The sequence below is a fragment of the Hirundo rustica genome, chromosome 9 (genome assembly GCF_015227805.2).
Source record: "Hirundo rustica isolate bHirRus1 chromosome 9, bHirRus1.pri.v3, whole genome shotgun sequence".
NCBI lineage: Eukaryota > Metazoa > Chordata > Aves > Passeriformes > Hirundinidae > Hirundo > Hirundo rustica.
The window spans coordinates 3063284-3071980 of NC_053458.1; the positions used below are offsets into that span (position 1 = coordinate 3063284).

At 38.2% G+C, this 8697-nt stretch overlaps 1 long non-coding RNA gene across 1 annotated transcript in view; it reads right to left on the minus strand.

The window, feature by feature from the left end:
- The window catches only part of LOC120756247 (uncharacterized), a 39664-nt gene extending 31480 nt beyond the window's left edge, over window positions 1-8184 (minus strand). The window contains exon 1 of the long non-coding RNA XR_005702095.1: window positions 8090-8184. This is a non-coding gene — a long non-coding RNA (uncharacterized LOC120756247). The remainder of the gene's footprint in view (window positions 1-8089) is intronic.
- Window positions 8185-8697: the final 513 nt, after the last annotated feature.

Genomic DNA, 8697 nt, shown 5'->3' on the forward strand with positions numbered 1-8697 from the left:
TCCAAATATGTACACAAATCACTTCTGAAGTCACATGTATGCTGTAACAGAGCTCAGGAGCTTCTTTTATTCTCTCAGGCTTGGATTTGTAGTGTTAATGTGTCACAGAACACCCCCAGAGGAATAACCTTCTGCCCCATCCCTTTGTTTACTATGGCATTTCTTGGTTTAATAAATGAGGTCACTAACATTAAAACTTTTCCTTGCTCCTAAGGTTTTGTTATTGCTATTGAAAATTATTTCATTACTTCAGAGGGCTTATTTCAAATCGGTACCCCATCTTTCTTTTGTTCATATACCCATAATATATAAGAAATAACAGTAAAATTTTCTCTTCATTACCTTCCCCTCCAATCTCATTACTCCATGTTTCTTTATGTTGAATTGGATGAGTCACTTGAGTTTCTAATTCAAGTTTTGAAACCATTCAAATTTAAATTACATGCTTCAGACCTTCAGCAATTAACATCTTCTCATAAAGGTTGGGAGGTTTTTTTGGTGTGAAGACACATAATTTAAGTCCTAGCAATGCTGATAGTGCTCTGTAGATTTAGTATTTTCTGCAGTTATCATTTTCAGTATGCAGAATATTCTATTAAGTAATATACAGCTCTCCAGGGGTTTACATATATATTATTTATGGAGGAACCCCTACCATTATATAATCCTAACAACCTTGTTGGCTAAGTAGTTCCACCCAGGGAAGCATTTCATCCTGTCTCAAGAATATTTCCTAATAACTTTACTGCAGTGAATTTCCTGCTGTCTACTTCAACAAGTAAGAGTTCTTTATTAAAGGGTTAAATTCTCACAATGGAAAGAGCTTTTAAGGCCTCTGCAGACCTCTCATCAGCCTTTTTATTTACCCAGTGTTGTGTAGTGGTTAATGTACAGTCAGATTCAGACTGGAGAAGGAAAATTCAGTACTCCTCATTCTTCTGTGGATACACTACATGACCCAGCTGTATGAAGTATTCCTGAGCCTAAGGTTCTCCATTTAGAAAGTGGAAGTAATAACCCATATGTAAATGTAAAGAATTATATGGGATTTTAGATTTTAAGAAGTGGTCTTGCAAACCTCATTCCATTTATTATTCCCTATACAGTGGAATATTTCCTACTACAGAAGACTTTTAACCTTCAGTAAAGCCATTGTTTAATTTCTTGTGTTAAGTCTTTTCTGGTTGAGTACCAGGAAACCAGTGACCTTCACTGAATCACGAGAACTATTGGGAACAGTTTCTGCTTCTTACTCATGCATTTTCTGATGGATGGAGACAGGAGGGGAAGACTTAAGCCCACTGCTGGTGTGAGATGGATACACAATGACTTCTACAGAAGAAAGTTTTGCGTTGTATTAATCAAAACCAGAGCAAAACAAAACCCCAAAACAAATTCTCTTGATCTGTTCCTTGACTATGCAATATCTTGTCTTCTACTTTAGCTTGAGATTATGTGCACAGTAGTGAACATTAAGAAAATCTCTACAAAGCATGGGTACATCTGGTACTTTGATTACATTGTCAACTCAGGTAAGGAAAGAGATAAATACTGATGTTGATAGGACAAGAATTTTAACCAAAATACAGCTATGATTAAATTGATAGTATTAGCAAACTGCTTTTATGTTGGGAATTGAACACAATCAATAATTTTCAGAGCACTGCAGCAGCAGGAACACTACTTATTAAATTAACTTAAATCAAAATCACCTTGTGAACAGATTCAGCATTGGGAATAAACACTGTCATCATTTATTTTGATATATAAATGAAAACTCATAACAGTTTTCCCCCCACTCCCCGTTCTTTTCTTAAATTTGTTTGATTCCATTGTTCCCTCTGGGCTGTACAGGTGTACATGCTCCAAAAATTTGGCTTGAGGCACATTTACCTATTCCCTCCAAACATACAACTTCTCGGGAAGCTCTTAGCTTCCACTTACAGAAAAAGAGAAATCACATTATGTAAATGGCAAATCAATTCAGCAGTTACTAATTGCTGAAAAGTCTCTAAAAACCTGCATGTTTAGTGGTAGTGGCATCCCAGAACTTCACAGCTCTTGTCCTCTGCTCTCCCATGGTGCAGTTCTGCCACAGGAACCCGCACCAGTAACTTGAACTGGTGTCAGTCAGAGCCAGAGGGCACAGCATAAGATCCCCAGTTGTAAATATCACTGGACCATTCTGAAGTGGGCTCATTTCTGGCTTTGCCTTAAGCATCCTTTGAAGGGCTAGTTCTGTTTCATTTCCCTCTATTTTCAGCTGTTTAGCATAATTAATTTGATCAGCCCAGCGAAAAGAGTGTTTTGTTTCTTCTTTCTTTCATGCTGCAATGATGCAATTTCTTTGATCCGTATTTTTACCTTTTAGATGTAAGAGGTTCACATATTTTGAAATAGTGACCACTGCATTATGAGCAATTATATTTAAAGAATAATTACTTCAGTAAGTGAAAATACATATTTCTAAAATGGCAAATTTTCAGGTTGCCTCAATGCCATGAACATTTACACCTCCTGTTATGTTGCTCCAGAAAAATGTCTTTTTAGGAAACTGAATTGTGTAACTTTTGGAAAACATGGAGGGTATGAAAAAATGTATGCTTCATTATAAGAAAATGATCACATTTTAGAAAAAATTGATGTACATATACAATATTGGCAAGGGGAAATGCAGCTCTGATTAAATCTCAACTCTTGTCCAAACTTGAAGCTAGCTTAAAGATTTTGAGATCATGAAAAGTCCAATAGACCTGCAAGAAGAATATTGTACACTGAAACTCAATCACACTCTTTAGAAAACTTTCTGTTTCTTTTTTTAATGGGACTGCAATTAATTTAATTACTGCAATTCCAATTCAAAGCTCTCAAGCACATGCCTAACTTTAGGAAAGTAAGATGACAATTAAATCAATATGTGCTTAAAATCTGTTCCCCCTCAGAATGCTGTTGCAGATTTCAGGTGTACACCCTCTCTGTTCTGGGCTGCCTGTATTCACAACACACAGCATGAGGAGATGTTCCTTGGATGGCAGATAGTATTTTGGCTCATTTTCCTCCATTCTTTTCTCATCCTTACTCCTTTAAATCCCATGTTGATTCTCCAGGGTTTTGAGGAGCAAAGACAATGGCAGATTTACCTGGGATGTTTGCACCACAGGTTCATATAATTATTTCTTCATACAGAGCTTTCAAAGCAGTTTTGGAGGCTATAAATTCATAAGCAATGAGGCAGAGGGTGGACTCAGATCCCAGTACCATGCTCTCAATCAATATACAAACAACACTCCAGATGTTGCTCTTGTGTCTTGGGCACACAAGAACCCACCTCAGTTTAACACTAACTCCATCAATTCTCTTCACTTTTCTTTTTTAACAGACGTGCTATGATAATAATTAGTTTTTTGTTCAAAGCAGCCATTCTCTAAGACACGATACTCAAGGTAATACTTTTATTTTTATTTTATGGGCTCTTGTTTTGTTTACAATTATCAGTGCCTGCTCCAGGTTCTCCAGAGAGCTTTTTTTCTGACGCAGGTGCATTTTCAGCCCATGTAATGGATTTAGAGATATTTGGCCATAAATAGATAGTGTTAAACATTGCTGTAAAAATGAGATAAATGTTTATTACCCAAAAGGTTAATAAAAAATCCACTTGGGACCCTCTAGAAAAGAATTAATCCCTTTAAGCCTGTATTGAACCAGTGACAGTTGCACAAGATTCACAAGCAAATTGCATCCCTAAAACATCTTAAAAGCAGGAAAAAAAAAATCCCAGACTGCACACCACAGTAAATGGAGGGAAGGAATTCATGAGATAGGTACCATTTATTATCTAATTTAAGCACTTAGTAGCAGCATCTGTTTACAAATAACCACTTTCAGCATTAGATCAGTCCCATGTTAGGCTACTGTTCCTTTCCAACTTTATTATCAAACACTGTGATTTTATCAGGGTAACACAAAATATCTCAGCTGAGAAACAATGATCTGTAAAACAGTCAGCAATCCAAATTGTCAGCAGGAAGAGGAAGCAGCACTTGCCAGGCACACAAAACTGTGTGCATATAGAATATTTTCCCTGAATTTCATAGCTTCTGACACCTAGCTCTAATAGACTAAATGCACTCTACTTTTTACTCCCCTTACACCTTGCTGTTGAATACAGAAAGGACATATAGTAGCCTGGATGGAAAAATAATTTAATTTCATAGGAGTACAGGTGATATTATAACCACCAGCCCTGACAGCTACCCATGACAAAGTGAACCTAACGTGATCTGTTTACACAACACACAATCCCTCGGTGCAAACTCTTCCACACAGGCACCTTTCCTGCTCCCCTTGGGGGCTGGCAGAACTCTCCCAAAATCAATATCCTTGTGGCCTCCCAAGGTTTTCAAGCATTCTCTTCCCTTATTTCCATTCATACCTCATTTCTGTTATTTGTAAGTCTGCTTCTCCCAATCAATAGAATGGGTAGCAAAACCTCTCTATTTGTGCTAGAGGTAATTAGTGAAGTTAAGAATAATTTGGCCCTCTACATCTTAAACAACCTTGCTGTCATCCCCCCCCTTCTGGCTGCTTGCTAGAATGAGACAATAAATCCAAGTTTGTTCCTCCAGAGGAATGTTGTGACTACCAAGGATGGTAGATCTGGGATAGCTAAGAGCAGTAGAGGATTTTTGCTCCATTTGGCAGTACCCTTATACATTCTTCTTTTATTCTCCTTATTTGTCCAAATAACTGATAGATTTTTTTCCATCTGAGGACTATCTTCAAGGAAGGATGTAAAGCGTGTAATATTCTGCATTTATCTACATGACTACTTGAAGCAAACATTGGAAATTAACCAGAGTTAAAAGGTGCTGAGATCTGAACCTCCCAAAGGCTGCAAATGTACCTCTGGTGAATTGCTCATCTCAACAGCAGAAAACACAAGGACTGTAACTCAACAAGAGATATTTAAGCCACAAATTTCAGCTCCTGAGGTTTTCAAACTCTGGATGGAAGGACCAGCCTGGTATACATCTTCAATGCATTTTGGTGAAAAAAGGGCTGCATAATACCAAAACAGGAGTTGAAGCACTAAAATAGTGTGCATGGTGTGAACTAATGTGTTGTAAAAGATCTTTTGCCAGAAAATACAATCTTCTTCTTCCTCTGACTCCCAGAGCTGAAGTCACTGGCTGCACAAAGCAGGTGCATTTAGTTTCTCAGAAGGCTGTCATAGCAATATAGAGATTGTAGGCTCAAAATTCTTAGTATATCCTATAGTCTCTGGCACATTTTTTTTTGTGTTTTCATTTCCAGTTGCTTCCATTTCCTTGCAAAGGCATGAAAAAAGTTTGAGGTTGTCAGGGTCTGACAATGAAAGTGTTTGAACTAAACTGACGCAAAATTTAGCCATTTGCTACTGTTTCTTTTTCAGGTCACTGTATTCAAATACTGGTTTTATTTTCTCAAAAGAGTCATGCAATTATTTTATGTTGTCTTTCCTCTTCTATTTATTGTCCTTGATACTTTTCCCAACACTACAGAGCCTTTAGAAAACATGCACCTTTATCCTTCCAACCACAAAAGCCTTGGAAGATTTTTTTTTTAATACTAAATAGAAAATACTTTGAGATGTAACCTCTGGGTACACTTTGGTAGGGTAGAAGGAAATTCTGAAACTCCAGTTTATTTTATACTATTATGCTGTTTGCTAGAAACATATCCTGAAGTTAATGAAATATCACTGTGCATCAGAAGTTTAATCCAGATCCTTCAATCCCCCTAAACTTTGTGATATTTTAAGTGAGAGCAGAGCTTCAATTAACCCTGCCTTTGGTTATCCCCAGGTTGGAGATGGGATGATGAAATAGCCTAACTCCATCCTGAGATTGACAAGTTATTAATTAGGACAGCAGGCCTGTCACAACCTCTAAGCCTCACCAGCACTTCCACTGGTTCCTTGGAGAGATGTATTGTCACCTACTATCGGGATTAAGCTTCTCACTTCCAAAATATAAACCTCAGTCACAGCACTGGTTTGAAAATGACTCTATTAGTATTTTTGCAGCCTGTTGGCCTGTGTCCCTTCTAGTCTGGATTTAAGGATGAAGTCTCAGATCATTGAAATCAATGGGAGTTTTGCCACTGGCTTGACTGGGGCCAGAATTTTACTCTACATATTTTACAGGAAATCCTGAGAGAAAGAATTTAATTAACAAATGGACTATCAAATGCAGTGGAACAAACACAGCCTTGAAATATCCTCAGTTGCCTTAATAATGGAGATTGTCACTCAGATAATGTAGGGCAGGACCCGATCTACAGGATCCAGCTATAGTGGCTGAGAAAGCAGCAGTCAATGCCACAAACTGATCAACTAATAGTGAACTATTGTTGTAGGAAAATGCTCAAACTATTTGGAAAAAAACCCTTTTTTTAAAAACATGTTTTAAATTAACAATGCTGTTGGACTCCAGCAAAATAAAGAGAAGCTTTTACAAGGGATGATTGAAGCATTCTTGGGACCCCCTGTAAATGGTACTCTTGCCTTGACACAAAGGCATGGTGAGAACATATAGATTTGGAATCAGCAAGGACTGTATGTTTTCATGTTGCTGTTTCCATTTATTTATTTATTATTCTCTAATGAGGCCATAAACATACAAAATGGCAATCAGATGCAGCACAAACTCTATTTAAAGAGAGCTTTCCGTTGCATTTTTACCTTGCATCCGTTTACGCAGGGAGCAGCGTGTGTGTATATATAGTGCGAAGACAGAAAAAAAAAAAAATCACAAACAAATGATTTTATGGGAAAACATGCATGCTAGGATTTTACAGAGAGTGTCCTTTCTCCTTTGAAATATTCACATTTACTACCAGGTACCCTGAAGAATAGCCACAGTGCTAAAACATGAGTGCTTTTGCAGCTCTACTGGTTTAGAGACAGCTGCTTTTGTTGGATTAGATTCACAAGAAAATCTCTAGCCAACACCATGTAGGTCACCATGTGGGGTTCTAGCACTTGCCACACTGCAAAAACATTATTTAAGACCAAATTTTGTGAAGGAGCCAAAGGCCCTCTGTAGCATCTGGGTGTGCTGGTTTCTAGTTCATTGCTCAGAGAAAAATACATGGTTCCAGGACAGAAAATAGAAAGGGATTAATGGAGGGATTTTTGTACAATGCAGATCAATGCCCAGTCTCGGATTTGAGTCCCCTATGCGTTTATCAAAGCCATCAATGTAGAGCTTTATAGTCACTGCTTTCAAAACATCCACAGGGCTGTAGACATTGTGTAGAATTAGTACAAGCACAGTACGTAGAAAAGCAACACCACTAAGAATGCGTATCTAATTGCACCCCAGTCTGGATAATACCAATTTCCACAGTAAAGCTATAGTCAGTCATAACAATTAAAAAAATCCTACCTTTTCCTTCCTAGTCTTTCTAATCAGCCTTTCTCAAAGCACATTCAAATGAATTCTATTTAACTGCCAGGTTTGAGAAAGGACTTAGTTGTCTTAGATTAAGTTTCCAGTGAGCAAGAGTCAACACTGCAGATTTATGCATTACCAATGTAACACACACTGGGTTATCACACACCTATTAGCTGAGATCCACAGAACCGCTCCAGTAGGGAGACTGCACAAAAACACATTCCTGTTCTTGGGAGAGTTCAAGTCTAGGTCATTTTGGCAAGAGACATGAAGGAAAAGCAGTGCTGTTCCTGGCTGTGCTGGAAAAATAAAAGCCCAGCTTCAGTCAGTTTGGGACCATGAGAAGGGCAAGACTCTCACCCAAACTTTAACACTTTGCTCTTTGCACAGCTAGACACGTTAGGTATGTTAACCAGCACCATCCAGAAAAAGGAACCATACCAAAACATGGGATATACACAATTCTGACTAAATCTAGGAAAACACATAAAAAACTGACTGACGACCAACACTGTCGCATTCACAGAGAACTGAGGAGGCACTCAGAGGAGGATGTTTCTCAAGAACCATGCAAGACAGTCCCACCATTATTTTTCTAAAAATTTCCCATAAAACCTTACTTTAAAAGCATAAACAACAGTTTTCCCACCTACCCCATCTGCAGTTCCTCCTCTGCCAAGAATATGCCACTGAGCTCTCCCTTGTCATGCACCACCAGAAGCAAAAGCTGCTCTGCCACCAAGGTGAAGCCCTCAGAAACAACTGGGTGCAACACTGGGTTTAAAAAGATTCAGCTGGGTATGATTGGGCTCATCTGGACCTGCTTTCAGGATCTTTACACCTAATAATGCTGTCTACAAAAGACTGAGCTGGAAATGGCTTTCAGGTGAAGAAACTAATCAAATGCAAAGACCCAGGTTGTCCCCCATAAGCATGAAATGGCAAAATGCCCTTTTTTTTTTTCTTTTAACAGAGTCGTTTTCCAGGATGGATTTATATCCTGCAGTGTTCACAAGGCCTGTGTTTTCACAGCATTTGAGGCAAACAAAATGCTCTTGATGAAATACCAGCTTTACTGTGTGCAGAATATGGCATTAAATTTATAGAGCAAAGGAAGAAGTGGTTTACTTGCCTTGAGGGGAATTGAGAAGTGACAGTAGGCACTTAACAGCAAGTTCCAATTACAGCATTTAAATATAATTGCATACCCTGTTAATCTGTGTCAGGGTGGCATCATTTTAATATGATTGTCACAGATTCT